The sequence below is a fragment of the Rhinoraja longicauda genome, chromosome 15 (assembly GCF_053455715.1).
Source record: "Rhinoraja longicauda isolate Sanriku21f chromosome 15, sRhiLon1.1, whole genome shotgun sequence".
NCBI classification, from domain to species: Eukaryota; Metazoa; Chordata; class Chondrichthyes; order Rajiformes; family Arhynchobatidae; genus Rhinoraja; species Rhinoraja longicauda.
This window is the reverse complement of record NC_135967.1, coordinates 28,426,168-28,448,917: the sequence shown is the minus strand read 5'-3', so window position 1 is coordinate 28,448,917 and position 22,750 is coordinate 28,426,168. Positions and strand designations below refer to the sequence as shown.

Below are 22,750 nucleotides of genomic sequence, written 5' to 3'. Positions count from 1 at the left end.
GGTGGAGGAAGGGAGGGGGAGAGTGGCGTTGGGAGGGGAGTGGGGAGGGGTGGGGGAGTGGATTTGGGGGCAAAGGGGGGAGGGGTGGGGGGTTGTATGGGGTAGGGGGGTTTGGGGGGAAGTAGGGGGGGGTGGGAGGGAGTAGGGTTGGGGAGGACATGGTCCGTTGTGATTTGCTTTTGAAGACCACTGGAGCAAGTATGTCTTCAATTATTAGGCAGTTTTTTAAAAGAAACTCTTTCTTCATAACTTAGTCATACATTTTATGACCATTGTTCTTTTATTCAATACCAAGAGAATTGGGATGTGTAAGGAAAAAGCAAAATAGAAAAAACAAAACAATTTTTTCTCTGTTGTAAAAGGTATTTCTGTTCAATAACCTTTCTGTAATAGTAGAATACACTCATGATAGGCCTGACATTGTACATGTAGTCCAAGAACTACAGACTATTGGAAATAATAGTCGTTTTTCACACGTGAATGTACGCGCATTTGGCGTGTATACTTTTTTCTTTGCTGAAAAGTTGCATAACGTGCCATATTATGAATTTTGATGTAAAATTCTGAATTTGTAAAATCAAATGTTGGGAGGTCTGAATGATCTGGCCGGCCTGCTGATCACTTAAGTGCTGGAGGATCTTGGCAGGCCAGGCAGCATCTGTGCAGGGAAAAAAGACAGGTGACGTTTCAGATTGAGACCCTTCATCAGGTGAAGATGGGTTCCAACTGTAAATATCGTCTCTCCTTTCCTTCCACACCACAAATGGTGCCTAATCCACTGAGTTATTCCAGCACTTTGGTTTTTGCAAGTTTACAGCCCCTGCTCTCTAATGTTTCTATTTTGTTTTTAAATATTATCTCATGCTTGCAAGCTCAGAAGTTATAATAGTTCAATTAATTTTAGAGTAAAAGGGAATCGCTTTCAGACCTCCCCAAGCAATTTATGGTCAATTAAATATTTTGAAATGTTGACATTGTTATCATTGCAGAAAGCAGGGCGGCACGGTGGCGCAGCGGTAGAGTTGCCGCCTTCCAGGGAATGCAGCGCCGGAGACCCGGGTTTGATCCTGACTACGGGTGCTGTTTGTACGGAGTTTGCAAGTTCTCCCCGCGACCTGCGTGGATTTTCTCTGAGATCTTCGGTTTCCTCCCACACTCCAAAGACGTATAGGTATGTAGGTTAATTGGCTTGGTAAAATGTAAACATTGTTCCTAGTGGGTGTAGGATAGTGCTAATGTGCGGGGGTCGCTGGTCGGCGTGGGCCCAAAAGGGCCTGTTTCCGCACTGTATCTCTAAGCTAAAATGTGACCATCAAATAGTGCAGAGAAAGTTTCCATTAGAGTAACATGTTGTCTAGATAATCTGTGTGAGCATCTCTTTCAAACCCCATTCTTGGAGATGCATCCATGTACAACCTCATTCGCTATTCCATTATTGTACTTTAATATTCTGTTGCACTACTTGGATTTTGCCCTGCAATCTTATAGCATTATACTGTTGTTGTATTTATTGATGTTTCTAACATTATTGTACATACACTGTTTACTCTGGGAACTTAATGTCAACAAAGAATTTCATTTCACCTTGGTGTATATGACAATGAACTCATCTTCATATCATATCATATCATATACATACAGCCGGAAACAGGCCTTTTCGGCCCTCCAAGTCCGTGCCGCCCAGTGATCCCCGTACATTAACATTATCCTACACCCACTAGGGACAATTTTTACATTTACCCAGCCAATTAACCTACATACCTGTACGTCTTTGGAGTGTGGGAGGAAACCGAAGATCTCGGAGTAAACCCACGCAGGTCACGGGGAGAACGTACAAACTCCTTACAGTGCAGCACCCGTAGTCAGGATCGAACCTGAGTCTCCGGCGCTGCATTCGCTGTAAAGCAGCAACTCTACCGCTGCGCTACCGTTCCTTGTGATGGACTCACATGTTTTTGGTGTTAAATAACATTTTATTGAACTGCTATATCCCCTTTTTCGAGCCTGACCTCCAAAACTACGTACATACCTTACAGATATCACCATTCAATATGGCCATGGCTTATCCACGAGGCTGTCCTCAATCTTTCTTCTGGGCCAGTTCCCCAATTCCTTCACATTCTCAATCATAGAAAATGTTTATCTATCTTCCCTTTACATATAATTAATGTTCTGGTCTCCACCATCCTTGGGGCAGAGAATTCCAGACATTCACCACCCTCTGAGAGATAGTATGTACCCCAGCTGTAAAAGGTAGTGTCCTTAATAGTACGTACCCCAACTGTAAAAGGTAGTGTCCTTAATTTACTGCAGTCCCCTTGTTTAACTATCTGAGAAACCAAAGTCTGGCAGCACAGCTATCTCACGATGCCAGAGACCTGGGTTCAACCCTGACCTCGGCCACTGTCTCACTGTCTGTGTGCAGTTTGCTCGTTCTCCCTGAGACCACGTGGGTGCTCCGGGTTCCCCCACAACCCAAAGACGCGCGGGTTTGTAGGTTAATTAGCCTCTGTAAATTGCCCCATGTCTTTAAAGACATTTAAAGACAGCTTCTTCCAACTTCGAACCATAGCTAAAATCAAACCTTTCCTCCAATTCGACGACACAGAAAAAATCATTCACGCTTTCATTTCCTCCCGCCTAGACTCCTGCAACTCCCTATACACTGGGATCAGCCAATCTTCCCTGTCCCGCCTGCAACTGGTCCAAAACGCCGCAGCGAGACTCCTGACGGGTACCCGTAAAAGGGACCACATCACCCCGATTCTGGCCTCTCTCCACTGGCTCCCTGTACGGTACAGAATCAACTTCAAGCTCCTCCTATTCACATATAAAGCCCTAAATGGACATTCCCCCCCTACATCAAAAATCTTCTAACCCACCTCTCTAACTCCAGGTCCCTCAGGTCGGCCGACTTGGGGCTACTCACTATCCCGCGGTCTAGGCTTAAGCTCAGGGGTGACCGCGCTTTTGCGGTTGCAGCTCCTAGACTGTGGAACAGCATCCCTCTCCCCATCAGAACTGCCCCCTCCATCGACTCCTTTAAGTCCAGGCTCAAAACCTATTTCTACTCCCTAGCGTTTGAGGCTCATTGAGGAGGCGCTGTGAACTGTTTGCGTGCTACTGTATGTTTCATTTTTTCCTTAGTACCTAATCAGATGTACAGCACTTTGGTCAACATGGGTTGTTTTTAAATGTGCTATACAAATAAAATTGACTTGACTTGACTTGACTTAAAGAGTGGACGTGAAAATGGGATAACATGAACCAGTGTGAACGGGTAGGCATGGACTTGGCAGGCCGTGACATCTCGTTCTACCACTCTCTGCTAATGGAGGGCCCAAGGCCTGAAATGTTCCTCTCCCCATAGCTGCTGCTTGGCCCACCGGTTGTTCTTGATGTTTGTACAGGACACTGATCCCTGAATATCCCTCCATGCCAGCCTCAGCACATTTCCATAGCTTCCAGCAGACCACTTCCATTCAACAGAACAGCAGGTGCTCAAGTTGATCTGATCTAATAATTACAGGACTGAATATAACCACACTATTCTTCGAGATAAATCAATGAGATCATTTGCGAGAGGACAATGTAGACTTGAATTAACACCTTTTGGGAAAGACGTATCTTTTGCAGCTGCATTGGTACCTAGTTATCTTACTTTGAGAGTCTTGGAAGTGTGACCTGAACCCAGAGCTTTACAACTGGATGTAAAAACACATAATGGGTTGGGTAGCATGTGTGGAAGTAAATTCACCGACAACTTTTTAGGTCAAGATTGTTTATCAGATGGTAGTAGAGGAGAGCTAGCTGGTAGAAAGGGGGAAGGGGTGGGGCAAGTGCTATCAATGATAGGTGGATCCAGATGAGGAGGTATTAATCAAATGGATGAGTCAGGTGGGGGAGAGAAGGATGGAAATGGTAACTGAGGCTGGAGACGATAAAGTGAAGAGTCAAAAGGGTATGGATGATGGAATCTGATAGGAAGAAAGGTGGGGAGTGAAATTTAAAAGCTGAAGGAGGAACAGGAGTGGGAACAAAAATATGGAATCCTGAGTAGTGAGAGGTGGAAGAGGACAGGATGAAGGTTGTGGAGAAAGGGAAACTGGTGATGTGGACTGAGGCACTGGAAAGAAAGGTGAGGGTGGGGTGGAAACTGGGTAGATGAAAGGGGTTTACCTGAAATTATTAAAGAATTCAACATTCATGCTTTTGAGTTGTCGGCTACCCATGAAGTGCTGTACTTCTAACCTCACTCTGGCAGTGAAGGAAGCTGGGAGAAGACTGTTGGTATGGGAAGGGGAATTAAAATGACTGGCCACTGGGAGCTCCAGCTGGCCCTGAAGGACAGAGCACGTGTTCGGTGATGCTGGGCCCAAACCTCTCCTGCATTGGTGCTGCGACCTCTCCTTCCCCCCCTCCCCTTGAGAGAGATTTTCTCATTTCTAACTTTTGGGAGAAGATACAGGAATGTCCGGACATTCAAACAAGAACAGCTTCTTCCTCACTGTTATCAAACTCCTTCACCTCTTTGACATTTCATTCTCTGAGGTACTGCCATATACTCTTACTTTAAATTCTACCTCATTTGGTCATTCCATGATTGCACTTTAGTATTCTTTTGGACTATTTCAGATTGCACTATTCTGCTACTTTAATCTGGTGTTGTTCTTATCATTACCACATATACCATTTACTCCATGAGGTTCATGCGAACAAGGAATTTCATTGCACCCTGGCGTATATATGAAAAACAAATCCGAATCAGAGGTTATTTTGAAGCTCAAAGAATAGATCCACTGCAGCTGGAGCTGTACGACAAATTTTGGTAACCGCATTATAGAAAGGACATGAAATATTTAAAGGGAGGAACTGGACAGATTTAGAAAAATTGTCCTGAGATAAAGAAAGCAGAGAAAGTTGAGTAGTAATTAGAAAATGTTCCAAATCAAAAATTTCAACGAAACGAATGCTGAATTTTCTTTATTGTTGCATGATAGACACAGATAATTGGTGCTAGAAAAACAGGATCGACAAGAGGGAAAATATTTTCATACAATGTCAATTTACTCGACAGTGAGGGAAAGTAGATTTGTATGTTGTTTTCAAAACAAAATCTCTTCCAGTGTAAATACATTTTTAATGGCGTGAAAAATCTTTCTCACTTCAAACCACTGCTGCAGCACTGAAACTATACTTTCAATAGGAAGAGCCTCATTCTTTTGCACCGTAATTATTTATCGAGTATTTTCCTCGTTGTTATTTTTCTCTCCTTATCCCAATTTTCCTTCTGCTTTCTTCATTTTGTATGCAGAAAATGGAATTGAATCAACATTGTAACATCACAACATAAAATCCTCTGGCATTTCCGCCACCTCCAACGGGATCCCACCACTAGCCACATTTTCCCATCTCCACCCTTTTCCGCCGTTAACTCTGCAACTCCCTGGTTAACTCATCCCTTCCCACCCAAACCACCCCCTCCCCAGGTACCTTCCCCTGCAACTGCAGAAGATACAACACCTGTCACTATACCTCCTCCCTCGACTCTGTCCAAGGACCCCGACAGTGCTTTCAGGTGAGGCAGAGGTTCACTTGCACCTCATCTACTGTATCCTTTGTTCAGGGTGTGGACTCTTATACATCAGTGAGACCTAACGCAAACAAGGCGATCGTTTCGCGGAACACCTTCGCTCAGCCCGCATGAACCAACCTGATCTCCTGGTTGCTGGACACTTTAATTCTCCTTCCCATTCTGACACAGACCTTTCTGTCCTCTATCTCCTCCATTGTCAGAGTGAGGCTAAATGCAAATTGGAGGAACAGCATCTCATATTTTGCTTTGGCAGCTTACAGTCCAGTGGCATGAATATGGATGTATCTCACTTCAGGTAGCCCTGCCAATGCCTCTCTCCCCACCCAAGTCGCACTAGCTTCTCATTTTCACCCTACAAACAGCTTACAATGGCCTGCTTCCTTTTTCATCGTTACTTTTTTGCAAATCTTTCATTCATTGTTCTTTATCTCTCCACATCACTGTCTTTCTCTCTCGTTTCCCTTATCCCTAACCAGTCTGAAGAAGGATCTCGGCCCGAAACGTCACCCACTCCTTCTCTCCAGAGATGCTGTCTGTCCCGTTGAGTTACTCCAGCTGTTTGGGTCTATCTTCAGTTGTAGCTTTCCTGTTTGGTCTCTGCTTGCGTCAGTAAGGATTCTTTAATTTGTTTGATGAAGAAACACTGTTGCTTGTTCGCAAACAAATCATATCCCCTGTAAAGTGCATTGCACTGGAATGGCACAATGATAAAAGAGCAATCACATGCTGCAAAGGTCCATAAAATGAAGTGAGAAAAGACAAAGTTAGTACAATTTGTTTCCCCTCAATTGCAAAATTCAGGCCAACAAATTGTCAGAAATGTGTTGCAAAATCACATGCACAACACAACCAAGTCTGTTGTACTTTTTGGATTATTGACATTTGCCAAGTAAATTGTTGGAACTTGCAAATGTCAATAAAAGAACGGAAAATGTTAAACACAGTTGTATATGGCTTATATTCACAAAATGCTGGAGTAACTCAGCAGGTCAGGCAGCATCTCAGGAGAGAAGGAATGGGTGACGTTTCGGGTCGAGACCCTTCTTCAGACTTCAGTTGTATATGGCTTGCTCTCAATATGTCACTTTGTTTATTTGAAATTAAAGAAAACAAATCAACTAAAAACTGTCTCACAGAACCTGTCAATGACCAAAGTTAAGGACTGCATTATGCGGAGGATGTGTATTGAAAATTAAGCTGCGACAAGAATCATATTTTTTCAATTCGATTTCTAATTGAAATTAACTGGATGGATTACGTGTGAAACCAGGAAAGCTGGTAGGGATTGGAAGACTGCCCCACCGGAACCATCACACTAATAATCTATTCCCATTTTCCAATTGCTAAATTCTTAATTTTAATTAAGCCTGAAATTTCTGCAGTCAAAGATTTCTCTATATGGTAGCTTTGTGTATGCCATCAACTGGATCTTGACTGAACTCATCCAATGTAAAGAAATTGTAAAAGTAACCAAATTACTTTGCTGCAAGGTAGGAATATAGGATATATTCAATGATACGTCTGGCTGAATATGGATTCAGATCCTGAAACCATTTGAAAATGAGTCAAGTCCTCAAAATTAAAGTTAAACAGAGCAGAAATTGTCACTTGATATCCTGCAAGCATCTGCACATTAAAAATAGAAGCACGTTAGGTATTGAGTTAGATAGACTAAATAAGGGCACAAATAGTTTCTTGATCCAAATTCCTAAGGGCTACTAAATTCAAATCAGATATTAAATTAAATACCACTGAACAATTAAAAAGTTTCCACTTTGTTAACTCTACAAATTAAATCTAATGTCAAGCAGTAACTAAATTTAAATAGTAGAGTTACGTTTACAGCAAATAGATACAAATTCATTTCCAGCAATTTGTCCATTGCTAAAATGTAGTACAATGAAACTGTTTTGAAACTGAGTTCCATCTTAGAAATCAATACATATTACTGCACAAGTGAGCAAAAACCAATTTATATTTATTTAGAATTTAAAATATGTTGCTTCCAGATTTATTTATTCCAAAGATCAAATTTGAGGGGTGCAGCACCTGATGAGCTAAAATACCAATACAAGTTCCATTTTATGAATTTCATAAAAATACCAAGCAGCTTATGGTAAGATCATGTTCCAGTCCATTGCAGATCTGCCTCAGGTCTTCCATTAATAGGATTAGCAAATTGGAAAACTGGGGAGATATGCAGCTGGAATGCATGTATTACTTCAAGATTTCATGATTCCAACAAATGCAAACTTGAGGGTTGCAGCAGTAGAAAGGCAAATAAACTATGATAGGGTGGAAATAGTTTTATTATTGATACTAATGTGATTCAAAAGTTCTCTTGTCACATGGGATCTCTGAACTCCAATTAATCTGATGCATTTAAGTAAGAGATGAATGAATGAATGAATAAGTTTATTGGCCAAGTATGCATATACAAGGAATGTGCCTTGGTGCTCCGCTCACAAATGACAACACAAGAATAAAGCATAACCACATCAAAACAATAAGGATACAACATTACGGTCTAAACATGTGGGTGAAAATAAACCAGGGCAAAAAAGAGACTACAGACTTTTGTTATTGAGTAGAACTATCACTCGTGGAAAAAAGCTGTTTTTATGTCTGGCTGTGGCTGCTTTGAAAGTCCGGAGTCGCCTTCCAGAGGGAAGTGCTTCGAAGAGTTTGTGGCCAGGGTGAGAGGGGTCAGAGATGATCTTACCTGCTCGCTTCCTGGCCCTTGCAGTGTACAGTTTGTCAATGGGGGGAAGGTTGCAGCCAACAACCTTCCCAGGATCAAGAGACATCATGCAATATGTCGGGCATATACAATTCCAAATGTTCTGAAACAGGTATTAAAATAGGAAAGAACCAAGGCGAAGCCCGAGGTGACACCTAGTCATCAGTGAGTACAGGGAGAAAAACCAGTCAACCTTTACCCATCATCTCCATCTTTGCTTCTCAAATCCCTCACACACCCTCTTGTCCTTGCTACCAAATACATCCATCCTCCACTCTTGATCATCGCTACAACCAAGGCCCATTTATCAAACTCCCAACACTATTTGTTCACTTGACCCATGTTCCTGACCTTGCCTGATCTCTCTCAAGGGGAGGGAGGGGGGGGGGGGGGGGGGGAGAGAGTGGGGAGGAGAGGGTGCGGCACCAATGCTCTGTCCTTCAGGGCCAGCTGGAGCTCCCAGTGGCCAGTCATTTTAATTCCCCTTCCCATACCAACAGTCTTCTCCCAGCTTCCTTCACTGCCAGAGTGAGGTTAGAAGTACAGCACTTCATGGGTAGCCGACAACTCAAAAGCATGAATGTTGAATTCTTTAACAATTTCAAGTAAACCCCTTTCATCTACCCAGTTTCCACCCCCCCCCCTCACCTTTCTTTCCAGTGCCCCAGTCCACATCACCAGTTTCCCTTTCTCCACAACCTTCATCCTGTCCTCTTCCACCTCTCCCTACTCAGGATTCCCTATTTTTGTTCCCACTCCTGTCCTGACCCAATGCATCATGAAGATGAACTGGATAGAAGGAAGCGACAAGCTTCTGATGGACTGGACTGTCCATTTCTGCAAGTTCAGGTGGTGAAGAGCAGAGCAGTTGCCATGCCAGGCTGAGAAGCAACCTGTCAGAATACATTGTATAGTGCACCTGTAGAAGTTTGGGAGAACCCTAGTGGACATGCCAAATCCTCTCAGACGCCTAGAATGTAAATATGCTGATATGCTTTCTTGATCACATTGGTGTGAAGAGTCCAGGATATTTTCCTGATGATATGCATGCCAAGGAAAATGAAGTTATTGACCATCTCTACGTCAGCTCCGTTGATGACACAGGGTTGTGTTCAGCAGTCTGCTTCCTTGGGTCAGTTACCAACTCTTTTGTTGTGTTGAAGTTAAGGACGAGGTTGTAGTTTTGACACCATGACATGCGGTTCCTGATCTCTTTCCTCTATTCCACTTTATTGTTGATCCAGCCAATAACAGTGGTGTAATTGGTGATCATAAAGAGTCAGTGTTGAACATGGTCACAGTCCTGGATGTACAGGGTGTAAAGTAGGAGACTGAGCACACCTCCCTGTGGAGTACCAGTGTTAAAGGGCCAGGATCGAGCAAATGTTATGACTAATCCAAACTGACTGAGGTCTGCTGGTCAGCAAGTCCAGAAACCGGTTGTAGATGGAGGCCTCAAGGCAAAGATCCAACTTATTTCATTGCTCAAATGAAGAAAATGCATTTCTTCCAAAGCCGACTACCTCGTCATAGAGTCACAGAGTCTGACAGTGTGGAAACAGGCCCTTCAGCCCAACTTGCGCACACCGGCTAACATGTCCCATCTACACTAGTCCCACCTACCTGCATTTGGCCCACATCCCTCTAAACCTGTCCTATCCATGTACCTGTCTAAATTTTTCTTAAACGTTCCGATAGTACCTTCTTCAAGTACCTCCTCTGACAGCTCGATCCATGCACACACCACTCTTTGAGTGAAAAAGTTACCCCTCAGAATCGCATTAAAACTTTCCCCCCCTCGCCTTAAACTATGTCCTCTGGTTCTAGATTTCCCTACTCAATCCCCCTTATCCCTCCCCCTGTCCCTCTCCCTTCCCTCTCCCCTCCTTTCCTCCTCCCTTCCCCCTCCCCTCCTTCCCCCTCTCTCCCTCCTCCCCCTCTCCTCCCCCCATACCTCTCCCTCCCTCCCCCCACTCCCTCCTTCCTCTCCCTCCCCCCCCCCCCCAAACGGAGGTTGCGTAGCAACCCTCCTCCCGGCCTCAGCGTCCTCGGAGAGGAGGGGGACGGGGGAGCAGAGGGCAGGCCCAGGCCTCATCCTCCACCAACGCCAGGCCTCCCTGCTGCCGTTGCCGCCTTTCCCCTTGGCCCACTTCAGGCTCACGGTTACCCGGTCATGTCCAGGCCCAGGCTCCGGCTGCTTACCCGGTACCAGGCCTGGCTCTCCTGCCTCTACGGAGCCGGCAAACCCGTCCCCAAGAGACAAGCGGCCGAGCCCTGCTCGTACCCGAAATCAACGGGCCCCAACTGCACAGGCGCGGACGTGTTTGTTCTGCACACGCGCGGATGCGGTGGCCATCTTACATAAGTACCGGATCAACGGGGCCCCAACAGCGCATGCGTGTTTTAAAAAAACTTTAAAATGTGAATAACTTAAAAATATATAACACAAATTTGAATGAAACCTCTGCCACAGCACCACAGGACGATGGTGGGTAAAGTGGGCCTAAAATTGTCATGCTATCGTGTACCGTTTTGGCTGTGGTTCACAAACAAACAAACAAACAAACAAGAGTTTTAGTATATAGATGCTCTGACTGGTGAAGGCCAATGTGCCAAAAGCCTTTTTGACGACCCTATCTGATGCCACTTTCAACGAACGATGTACCTGTACTCCTAGATCCCTCTGCTCTACAACGCTCCCTAGAGCCATACACATTATTTAATTAGTATAAGAAGAGAACTGCAGATGCTGGTACAAATCGAAGGTATTTATTCACAAAATGCTGGAGTGCTACTCCAGCATTTTGTGAATAAACATTCTTTAATTACTTTGTCAACCTACCCTTTCTCCTTCAGACATTTGCGTGTGTATATATATAAGCATCCACTCTCTTTCAACAGGTGTAGAATTGCACATTTTATATTATGCCTTATCTCAAAGTTATTTGCACTTCTGAAATATTTTATAATTTGCTATTTTTAAACTGGTGCTTTGCACTTCCGAGTCATTAATACACACCAAAAAATATTCAGTGTTGGCCATTGGCAAATACCATCATGTTATCTTCCTTCGCCTCAGAGGTTAATTCATCTTAATAATGTGTGTGTGAACAGTATCAAATCTGATTTCTACGTGAGACGAACCTTGCTTAAGTGCTCATTGCGGTGGGACGGTACGGTCCAGCTCAGAAGTTAGGAAGGTTTTATTTTCACAGCAAACGAACAGCACACACCCAAAGCACTCTCTCTCCTCACTCACTCCTCGTAACCTTGTCACCTTATCATTCTGAGGGTTTGATCAGAGAGTGGCCAAACACTCGGGTGACGCCACACGACCCCCCCCCCCCCCCCCAGAACTGGAGGCAAGAAAACGAATCGGCGGACGAACGAGGCGGACAGACCTTGTACACACAACCCCCTTCTTGGGGGGGGGAACCGGCATAGGTGGAAGCGGCCAGGACTGCGGACGCCCCCCGACGCCGAGGCTGGGCCACCTGTACTGGCTGGGTAATGTCCAAATGGGTCGGCTTGAGGCGAGTCACCGACACAGTCTCGCGTTGCCCCCTATGTCCAAAACGAAGGTTGTAGGCCCATTCTGTAGCACCCGGAAAGGCCCCTCATGATTTCATGAATCAATACTCTGCTGGACACCTGTGTAATTTAAATTCGATTGCACTGGGCAGTCTGCTTCAATGTCAGTAAATTAATCTCTACATACCGACTGGGTCTTTGTTCCCACATTAAAAAAATGTCTGCTAGTCAAAGTAGCTTGAACAGTATATTTAATTCCAGTCATCATCTACCCAGTGACTTTATATGCACCTGAGCCTTATAGAAGAATGATTGTTGTGTTTGTTGCAATTATTTGGGGATGATTAAAATGACAATTTTAAGAATTTGATATCGAGTTAAATAAATGTAATGATATGCAAAATAGATATTTCTCGTTATTGAACATGCAAGTAATATTCATACCACAAAAGTGTCAGGAAAAATCCAAAGAAAAACTGCAATCACAGGATCTAACCATCTACCCTTAACATAACATGGCATTGTCATGGTGGAGTCACCTGTTATCATCTGGTCGCCAATGATCAGAAACATAATACGACTTGCCATATAAATACTGTGACTGAAAGAAGAGCTTGGAGATGGGGTAGCCTAGAGCAAGTAAGCCCTTCCTTTACAGCTTGAGTCCTTTGCACCAAGAGGAGACCTATGGTTACTCTGTTTAACCTGAGGAGATTCTCAGGAAGAACCAAAGTACGAGAAACCACCTTGAACAACTTGATACAGGATCAGAACTTAACATGCAAAATCGCTTGGACAAATTTGCTAATGCCTGATAACACAATTATCACAAAAAAAACAATTTATGCAGCAACCTGCACCAAGCACCCTATACAAAGAAACAAACTGTGAGTTTGCGAATGGTCAGAGATTTTCAGTAGTAGACAGGTTCACATATTTTGCAGCACTCACTAAAGAACAGGTAACATTGACAATGTCAACAACAATGCAATAAAAGCCAGCTGTGATTTTGGAAGACTAAAAAATAATGTGTGGGAATTGGCCTAAGGATCAAACTGAAGGTGCGTGTCCTGTTGCCATACCATCTTGCTCTAGGCTTGCGAGACATGGACATGTATAACAGACATATCATGCCGCTTAGCCAGTTCAACATGATCTATATGAGAAAAATAGATCACATCAAGTGGGAAAACAAGATTCCAAATGCACAGATTCTGTATCAAACCTCCCCAGCATATACACCTTCTTGAAAAAAATCAGAGGTCAGGTGGGCTGAACATGTCCAAAGAATGTTTGATGACTGAATATCCAAGTTGCTACTTTATGGAGAGGCGAGTGAAGGCAATCATGTTTTGGACAGAAAAAGAGATTCGAAGACTCTGGAACATCCCTGGAGAGTTTCAACATTGACACACACTGCTGGGAATAACAAGCATTGAATTGTCCTGTTTGGCATATCTGCTGTGATATGCATGAAAGTTAGAATTGAGGAAGCAAAGAGGATAAAATAATCTCAAAAGTCAATAACCACTAATGCTAAAGCATCTATCCACCTCTTGTCACTTGAGTGGAAGGAACTTTCAACCCCAGATTGGTCTAATCAGCCATCTCTATACACTTCACAACACACTAAATTAGGCTTTACTCCAGATTGAGTGACAAACAACAACAGCAAAGTGGCACTAAATTTACAGGCTTTTAAGAGATGACAGAAAGATAGGTGATAAGGGAAATGGAAAATTCCATGGGTATATTAATGGGTGCTTTTAAAATTAAGAAGGACGTAAAAGATACATTCACGATGACTCAAGGGACTACTGGATGTTGTAATCTGGAGAAAAAAACAAACTGCTGTCGAAACACTGGGTTGAGCAGCCTCTGCGGAAGGAATGGAAATGTCAACATTTTGGGTCCAGTCCCAATGCAGTCTTGATCCAATATGTTGACAATCCCTCTTCCTCTGCTGATACTATTTGATGCACTTGGTTCCTCCAGCAGTTTGTTTTTTACATTCATTAAATGTTTTCCTTAACCAATCCCATTAAAAAAAATGTAACAGATTGTAATTGGTTGGAGATAAGTATTGAATGCAGATTTCTACTGTAACTCAGAATATTTTGCTCACAAAATGCTGGAGTAACTCAGCAGGTCAGGCAGCATCTCAGGAGAGAAGGAATGGGCGACGTTTCGGGTCGAGACCCATCTGCAGTTATTTTCTTACATAATATATTTTGCTTGTACTAGGAATGTTGCAGTCTGGAAACTTCCAGCTGCATTTTACTTTACATCCTCTCTTTGTAGATGCTATGAGAGTACTGGGTAAAAGTAACTATTTTGCAGGGTTGGATCAGGTTACAAACGTTAAAAATGGTTCCGTTAAATTAAAAGAAAAATCATGATAAATATAAAATGGGTATTATTCAGCGTCATTTCAAATAGCACATTAAATGTTTTTAGTTATTGAGTTAGACAAGTGCAATTTTGCTTCTTTCAATGATTATTACATGATTTGTGCCTTATGAAATGTGAACTGGAAATACAAAATATGCCATACAATGAGACCATCATGTTATGCCAGTGTGATTCTTACATGGTACATAACAGAAGCTAAAGGACAAATAAGTTTCTGGAGGAACTGATTGGGTCAAGCAGTGTCTGAGGTTGAAAAGGAATTGGATTGAAACCCTTCATCGGGACTGTAGATTGTTCCACAGGCAGATTTTTTGTTCCAGATTTCAGCATCTGCAGTCTCTTGTGTCTCCGTAGAAAGAGACTATTTTCCTTTGATTCCCAGAGCAGATTTTGGTATTGTACCAAGATTCATACTGTAATTGGCGCATTGCAAGGTATGCGTGTTGTTTGGTGGCATCAAGTTGCATGGTGTAAATGTTTTCATTTATTGGTAAAATGATACTGCTGGCTGGAACCCTAACTTGTGGTCTAAAGGTTGTAAACTCTTCATGGTGCTCAGACATGGTAGCTTTGTTCAACTCATGCTCTTGCACCTAGAACACCTAGTGGTGAGGTGCGTCCCTTCAACCTAAGGGAATTCATCTCCATTATCAAGACTATGGTCTACAGGCAAACATTCCGCTCGCACTAGAGGAGCTGCATGCCATGGTCAACAAACATTTGATGGTGAACTCTGACCCCTTTCCTAACACAGCCGGAGACTTCAAGGCCAGCATGAAGAAATCACTGCCAAACTGCTGCTGGCACATGTCCTGCGGCACCAGAGGATCAAATCTTTCGATCACTGTTATTCCACCATCGGAGATTCCTATTGCTCCATCCCTCTCCCTAACTTTGAAAAATCCGACCACCTGTCTGTGTTCCTTCTTCCTACATATAGGCAGTGACTGAAGATTGCAGCGCCAGCAGTGAGGAGTACACAAAGCTGGTCAGGGGAGGCAGGGGAATAATAATAATACATTTATTTTATATAGCACTTTTCAAGATACTCAAAGACGTTTTACAAAGCAAACAAGACATAAAAACAAACAAACAAACAAAAGATTTGTCCTCAATGACTTGAGGATTGCCTATAGTCGGTAGACTGAGCGATGTTCAAGGACTTGGCAACGGCCTTGAATGAATAAGCCACAGGTTGTTACCAACTTCATTAGAAAATGTGTGGAGGAGTGTGTTCCCACGAAAACAATCCAAGTGTGCCTTTACCAGAAGCCTTGGATAAACCAAGAGGTCCAGAATCTGTCCTCTCCCTGACTAATATGCCTAGATTTCCATGCCTAGAAGTCTCTGCTGGCTTGGACGTGTACACAGGATGGAAAATGGATGCATCCCCAAAGATGTGTTCTCGTGGATAGAGAAAAAATAAAAAGGAAATATTGTCAGCTGACGTGCATCTCTGAAAATTGAATCCGTGGCTGATCCTTGTGGAGTTACTAGTTTAGAAATTTAAATTTAAAAGTGCTAGGCAAAAATGGTGGCACAACTTCAGTAAATAATGCCTTTCTATTCCTATTCATCTTTGGATCAAACAACAAAGGGCTGCAGTGTTAGGTAGATATAAAAGTGAATTGGAGATGTTAAGTAGTGAAAGGGCTTGATTCAAAATTGTGGTGTCAATTGTTGTGTCAAGTTCTTTATTTAGAAGTTGTTGATTAAAAAAATATCTCTGGATCAATTGTTTTTCATCTCATTGCATTTAAGCATAAAAGAGATAAGGGCCCCACACCAATGTAAACTCAGAAGGTGATGAATGGATCTGGCTTTCAACTATGTTAGTTTTACCTTGGGAGAAGGCTTTAGTGTCATAGCCTTGCTCTGTATAATTGCTGCCCTGCTGTACATTCTGATAACAGTACATTGAATTGCCAAATAAAAGTATAATTTACGAGTCAAAAGTGTTTTAATTGTCATATATGCTGGCAATGGAACAATAATATTCTTACTTGCTGAAGATTAACAGACCTATTAACACAAAAATAAATATACAATAATAAGTAATACAACGTAGCCAGACCATTTAATGCAAAGCTGAAGTAGGCAGTGTAACCAAAACCTAGTCCATAGTAAATCATAGCTGCCGAGGTAGGGTTGTGGTTGAAGGTACAGGGGCTTATAAACCGTGATCACCGGGTTCAAGAATGGCAACGGGTTCCTCCCAGCAACCATCTGACTCTTAAACACTAAACAACACTATTTCGATGGACTGTACTACAGACCTCAGTTTTTGTACTATTATGGTTATCTCATATTACTATTATTGGTTTATTGTATTTTGATTTATTATATATTATCTGTGTGTTGCAGGCTGTTAAAACAGCAAATAAGAATTTCATTGTTTTGTTGTTAATTAAAGACTTGATAATAAACACTCTTGACTCTTGGTTAATGTTGTGCATTGTTCAAGAGCCTGAGATGGTTGCTGGGAAGAAGCAGTACTTGAACCTGGAGGCCACAGTGCTCTTGCTCCTGTAGCGTCTTCCTGATCACAGTAGTGAGATGGGAGCGTAGCCTGGGTGCTGTGGTTCTTAGATAATATTAGCTGACCTTTCATGCAGAACTTCCTATTAATCCATTTGACGGTGGGGAAGTCAGTACCAGTGATGGACCAGGTAATGTCTACCACTTTCTGCAACCTCCTTTTTGCTGGGCATTCTAGTTACTGAGCCAGGACATTATGTAACCAGTCAGTATGCTATTGACCATGCACCTGTAGTGGTTCGATGGAGTATTCGGCGACATATCAAATCTCTCAATCTTTTAAATAAGTTGGGCTTTCTTTATGATTGCATTAACTGGGTCCAGGACAGATCTTTAGAAAGATCTACGACCAGATCTTTAGAAATATGTGTGCCCTGGAATTTAAAGCTGCTCCCTCCACCACCAACCCATTAATGAAGCTAGGTTCATGGCGCCTCTGTTTTCCCTCCTTGAAGTCAACAATCGGCTCCGTGGTCTTGCTAACATTGAGAGCAACATATTAGTTATTCATTCCATTAGTCATTCAAATGAAAATGAAGTGTTGAATTTTGGTAAGCTAAACCCAAGCAGGACTTGCACTGTAAATGGTAGGGCCCTGCGGAATGTTGTAGACCAAAGAGATTGAGACGTATAGGTGTGTAGATCCTTGAAAATGGCAACACAGATAATGAAGAAGGTGTTTGGCACACTCGTCTTCATCGGGTTTTGGTAAGGCCACATTTGGAGTTCTTTGTACGGTTCTGCCCCCCCCCCCCCCGCTATAGGAATGGTGTCATTAAACAGGAAAAGGTAGAAAAAAGATTTTGTAAGGATGTTACTGGGCCTGGAGGCTTTGAGTTATAAGGAGAGGTTGGACCTTTTTCCATGGAGAGTAGGAGATTGGGTGGGGGAGGGGGGAGTGGTGGGAGTTGAACAGAGATAGATAAAATCATGAAAGGCATCGGAAAGATGAATAGCCACAATCCTTTCCCCAGTGTAGACGAGTCTAAAATAAGTTAAGTAAGAGGGGATAAATTTAATTGGACCAGAGGGGCAGCCTTTTCAGAGGGTCGTACATATATGAAGCAAGCTGCCAGAGAAGCAGTAGAGGTTAGTATAATTACGCCATTTAAAATTCACTTGGACAGGTATGGAAATGGAAAAGGTTTGGAGGGATTTGGGCTGGCGCAGGCAAGTGGGACTAGCTCAGTTAGGCACCTAGCCAGCAAAGACGAGTTGTGTCGAAGAGCTTGTTTCCAGGCTGCACAGCTTAATGACTTTGACTCTAATGTTATTGCTCGTCCATATTCAATGGTTACTCATATTCTAAAGTGCTTCATAAAAACTGGTTATAAATCGAGTAATCATATCACTCAAATTGCAGTTTTTATGTTTACAGAGCTTTGTAATTTATAAACAAACATTTGGCTTGTCCTCGAAGGTATGAAAAGTAATTGTATTTTACTGTTCCACCTTGGAACAACTGTGCTTTTTACGCATATTGGGTTCTGGTAGATTCTGATCAACTGAATATTTGAATTGAAAATAACGGTTTCTTAAACCCCAGACATGTTTAAATGACATTGACTGAGAGTGCTGTTTATTCATCACCTTTTGTACAAGAATTTCAAATTGTCATTTTTCATGATGCTCTTTTTTTGGAGTGGATTTGCCATCCCAAGTGACCCCAATTCCCCAATGTAACTGGCAGTTTTTCTTTCGGATTAGCTAGCAAATGCTGTGTTTACAACTAATCAACTTAATATTTTTTTTCAACTGAATATGGAGTGTTCAAAATCCATGTTGACAAGTACCAGGTTTAACTAATGTAAGCAGCTAAGTTTGAGTGATAATTATATCCTGGCACAAACAGTTTGTGTCTTAAGTGTGCAATTAAATTTAAAAAAATCTGTGATTCTTTCCGAGTCAGTGAAATAGCTTCACTGTCGGCAAACAGATTTATTCCAGTTTCAAAAAGCCTTCATTCTTTGCAATATTATTCTTTTGGAGCAATTATTGAGCCGCAGCACTGAAATGTAATTCTCAAAAAGGCCTTGGTGTTGACATATGCCAATAACAACCCAGACTGACAATAAATGGTATGGGTCAGCATCTCAAAATTCTAGCTATATTGATTATTCAATTACTGGTTTCCGTTAGGACAAACGTCATCTTTAGGATAGTGAATTCTTGCTAATTTCAGCACTGTTTCTTCCCTGACCTGACCTGATTTGCATTGCTTTGATCTGGTGTTGAGATTGTTTTCAGCTCTGAGGCAGTTAAAGCTATAGAGTACAGCTTATGCTTAGCCAAGTTGTTTTGCTTTACCACCCTCTCATTTTGATAGCAGCTCGGCAAGCTGTGTTGCGTCTGGAGGAGCACTTTGCTGGCATGCAAATTATGAACTCCTGATTTGCTAGCTGCATCCTGCTTCTCAAGGCATTGATGTATGAAATCCCTTATGAATTCACAGATGAGCATAGTGCTAATTGCTTTCCCACCTGCCCTTGCCCTTCCCCTGAATCTGTCAGCTCTTAACTCACTCACTCAAGACAGATGGCAACACATGCAGCACTGGACGAGAAGAGCCAATTCTAGTCGGTACCCTGGAGATTCCTGTAATTTCCATTGTGTCCCTTTTGTGTGGTGGTATTAATAAGATCTCTTTGCCTATGATTGCAGATAGCTCTGCTGCTTAAGTGCTGAGATTTTTAGGAGATTAAAAGCAGAGCTTCACATCTTTTTACTCAGTTCATGGAAGAGAAAGCGCATTTTACTCATTAAGAAGTGTTTGGGAATGTTCATTGTGCAGTATGCAGGTAATGTAAGTCCGATGGTTTACGCCTCGGATGTATGTTTCAGTAGAATGCATAGAAAAGTCAGATGGATTTTAATAGCTGAACAATTTGTCGTGTGTTGAGAGACATAGGTTGATAATTTGTTTATTTATGATTTTTTTGTTTTGTTTTAAACCTTTGAGATGATCAGTGTTTATTTTTGTATGAATGATGGTAGTTTTCATTTTTGGTAGAAGTATTTATTAATTCCTGCAATGTAGGAGTTTTGGTCTTGTGCTTCATTAACCTTGTTTTGTTTTAGCTTTACCAGTTCCATATTCTTGCTGAATAATTACAAGTTGACATGATATTGTTGTTGTTTTGTTATTTTCTGCTTTTGTCTTTGGTTTTAAAGTTAATGAGGATTCATGACTAAGAGAATTTTGTAGTTGCTGACATTGTAGTGCATTGAGGACTAAAAGAATGCCTGAACTTTGCAATTGCATTTTTATTTCAAGAAAGGTCTGCATTCTCTGCACTGTTACAAACCTTTATGAAGTATATTGTCATTAAGCTTATATATTGATTTTTTATTTGTCTAGCTATCTGGATGTAGAATGTCATTGCTATAATTGTTTAAAGCAGAGAATGTAATTATTGCAGCATAGTTTTAGCTGATGCAGAAATGTATTTTAATTTCTCAATGATTTGATTTTTTTAATGCTGTAACTAAATGGTTAGCTTTTAGTTAGATTCAGTTAGTTACTTGAATCTTGTGGGTTTATCAGTGTAAGCATTATAATTTGGAAATGGGAAATGGCAGAGAAAGCGGTTTCTACTAAATTATTCAGAGATATGCTGAAACTTTGTTTTGAGAAAACATTATTTTAAAACAACACCAAGGTTGGTGTCAGAAGCTGAGCCTGGGGGGAGGAGGGGGGGGGTGTAATGTCGTTGGCAGGTCAAGTCGCTGTAACTGAAATCCATTATACTGGGGTCTGTTAAAATGAGGGTTTTCTGTATATTTTTAGGCTGCAATTGCTTTTGATTACAAAGCTATGAAATCACTTACATAGTAATATTTGCATCAGAATTGAGCATTTTATTGGCCGTCTCATGACAAAACAAAAAACACGGTGCTTGAGAAACTTGGTTGGTCAGGCAGCAGCTGTCGAGAGAATTAATGGACAATGTTTTGGATCAAGAGCCTCCTTCAGTATATAAAGAAGGGACCCAACCTGAAACATCATCCGTCCATACCTTCCACAGATGCTGCCTGACCCACAAGTCCCCCCAGCACTGTTTTCTGCTCTAGCATCTGCAGTTCTTGTGGCTTCACGATGAACCAACTTGGTTGGGTATAGAAACCTGCAAACAGTATCCCTGGAAGTACGACTTGAGTATTTGGGCAAAATTGGGATTAGTAAAAGTTAGATGTTCTTATGCAATGGAACATGTAATTAACTACCTGAGGCCAAGTTTAAATATAAATTTCATGAGTGAGAGGAGTGTATGCTCTTGTACAGAGAAATCTATGAAGCATTGACTTGTCATTAGTTTTGAAATCGAAGTGAAAATATCAATGATACATTACAGACGAGACAGATACAAAATTAGGATCTCTATTTGAATATAATGATGTCCACAGATGTGTCAGTACATTTGGTTATTTTTAATAGTACCGTTTTGTTTTGTGCAAATATATCCCGCAAATTTAATTCACAAAGTACATTATTTAATTCATAACCCCGCCCACAAAATTGTGATTCTAATAAAGTAACAGTTGTATAGACCTAGCTGCTTCATTCCTTGACGGTTAAAATCTATTTTAAGATATGTTGCCAACACACCTGTTTTGACACATGTAAATACTTCAAACCATTTTCCCCATAATACTTTAAATGGTAATATCCATCTGCACGCTGCTGGACAACGACCTCCACCCCATGCAGGACACTGTCACTGCACTGAGTAGCTCCTTCAGTGACAAACTCCTTCACCACAAGTGCGTGAAGGAGAGATATAGGAGGTCCTTCCTTCCCGCTGCTGTGAGACTGCACAACCAGCACTGCTCCCAGCAGACGAGTCAACAATAACAGCTAAGAACACACAGAAAACTGATGACAATTTATCCTTGTCTTTATTTTTATTTATAATGAATGATCTTTTGCTCTCTTGCTATCCACTTTGCTGCTGTAACACTGTAAATTTCCCCGGTGTGGGACGAATAAAGGAATATATTATTATTATTATTATTATTATTATTATTATATATTAAACAAATCTCTGTCTCCTGCATTGTGAGATGGAGATTAAAAGAAACAACTAATATTTCCCACCAAATCTGCTGGTCGTCAATCATAAATTTTTTGCTTTGCTTTTTAGATTTTGAATGGTTACTTAAAAAAGCAGTTGGATTTTTATTCTTAGAAAATTGGCTAATATCTCTGGCCTTTGTTAGTCTCTATTTAGGCAGAATATCTTCACAGTGATGTGAAGCAAGGTTTCCACATTGATAAAACCAAATCAATATATATTCATTTCAATTTACTCTGGCAGTGAGTGAGAATCAATTAATTTTATTAAAACTGCTTGATGTCTTCAGTAACTGTTTATATCAAATCATTATGTATATGGGTAGGAAAGAACTGCAGATGCTGGTTTAAATCGGAGGTAGATGCAACACCTGTCCCTTTACCTCCCCCCATCCAAGAACCCTGACAATCTTTTCAGGTGAGGCAGAGGTTCACTTGCACCTCCTCCACCCTCATCTACTGTATCCGCTATTTCAGATGTCAGCTCCTGTATATCAGCGAGATCAAGCGCAGGCTCGGCGATCGTTTCGCTGAACACCTCCTCTCAGTCCGCCTTCACCTACCTGATCTCCCGGTTGCTCATCACTTTAACTCCCCCCTCCCATTCCCAATCTGACCTTTCTGTCCTGGGCCTCCTCCATTGTTAGTGAGGCCCAGTGCAAATTGGAGGAACAGCACCTCATATTTCACTTGAGTAGCTTACACCCCAGTGGTATGAACATTGACTTCTCTAACTGCAAATAGCCCTTGATTTCCCTCTCTCCATCCCCTCCCCCTTCCCAGTTCTCTCACCTGTCTTACTGTCTTCTGACTACATTCTATCTCTGTCTCGCCCACTCCCCTGACATCAGTCTGAAGAAGG

The 22,750-nt window shown here is 41.9% G+C and overlaps 1 protein-coding gene across 4 annotated transcripts in view; it reads left to right on the top strand.

Moving 5' to 3' along the window:
• The window catches only part of LOC144600602 (ecto-NOX disulfide-thiol exchanger 2-like), a 155,560-nt gene that overhangs the window by 23,784 nt on the left and 109,026 nt on the right, over nucleotides 1-22,750 (top strand). For 2 of the 4 annotated variants that reach the window (XM_078412382.1, XM_078412379.1), the window contains exon 2: nucleotides 990-1,171. The exons of the other annotated variants lie outside the window; for them this stretch is intronic. The gene's annotated coding sequence lies outside the window, so the exon portion shown is untranslated. The remainder of the gene's footprint in view (nucleotides 1-989; nucleotides 1,172-22,750) is intronic. 4 annotated transcript variants of the gene reach the window in all.